Here is a 666-nt window from a genome sequence, read left to right as displayed (position 1 = left end):
AAAAGTAAGTCACTATAGAAAACTTCATGAAGTAAAAAAAAAAAGAAAAAAACAAACAAAAAACAAAACAAAAAACAAAAAAACTATAGAAGAATGATGTCTAGCTTTTTATCCTTATTATCTGCTGGCTCTCCACTTAGGTAATAATGTAAGTGTAAGGACACTTACAAATACATACTATTTACTGATACATGGATATTTATTATCACATTGTATCCATCATGGGCATTAGCTCATTTATGCTGCATAGTGACAAAATTCATTTTCATATATCCTCCTCTTGTTATATCATGTACGAGTACATCATATGTTGTATCCTCTATTCCTCAGTATCATGTTCCCACACTCCACCCAGTAAGGTCCCTTTCTATTTTCCTGGTTGCTGAACTCACTAAAGTGAAGACTTTGAGTCAGGCACTTTATATGAGATAGAATATTTAATATTGTCTTTCTGAGACTGGATTAGTTCACTTAGTAGGAACTTTTCCAGTTGAATCTACTTACCAGGTCCAACCCTGGAGAGGAGTATATAGACTATGGCTGGGTGGAAAGTTGAATATATCAGCTGATTGAGATTTCATCCCAAAAGATATTTATATGTCTTAGATCACCTGCAGTATTAACCTTCAAATATTCCTTTGAAGGTAGTGTCTGGAAATCTCAGAG

General features: G+C 33.6%; 1 protein-coding gene and 2 pseudogenes across 5 annotated transcripts in view; all 3 read left to right on the top strand.

The window, feature by feature from the left end:
- The window catches only part of LOC116099679 (T-cell surface glycoprotein YE1/48-like), an 837,511-nt gene that overhangs the window by 787,596 nt on the left and 49,249 nt on the right, over positions 1-666 (top strand). The gene's annotated exons all lie outside the window — the stretch shown is intronic.
- LOC116099682 overlaps positions 1-666 on the top strand; it is a 122,336-nt pseudogene that overhangs the window by 86,457 nt on the left and 35,213 nt on the right.
- LOC116098463 overlaps positions 291-666 on the top strand; it is a 16,447-nt pseudogene continuing 16,071 nt past the window's right edge.

The sequence above is a fragment of the Mastomys coucha genome, unplaced genomic scaffold (genome assembly GCF_008632895.1).
Source record: "Mastomys coucha isolate ucsf_1 unplaced genomic scaffold, UCSF_Mcou_1 pScaffold20, whole genome shotgun sequence".
NCBI classification, from domain to species: domain Eukaryota; kingdom Metazoa; phylum Chordata; class Mammalia; order Rodentia; family Muridae; genus Mastomys; species Mastomys coucha.
Note: the sequence above shows the minus strand (reverse complement) of the source record. Positions and strands in the feature narration are given on the sequence as shown.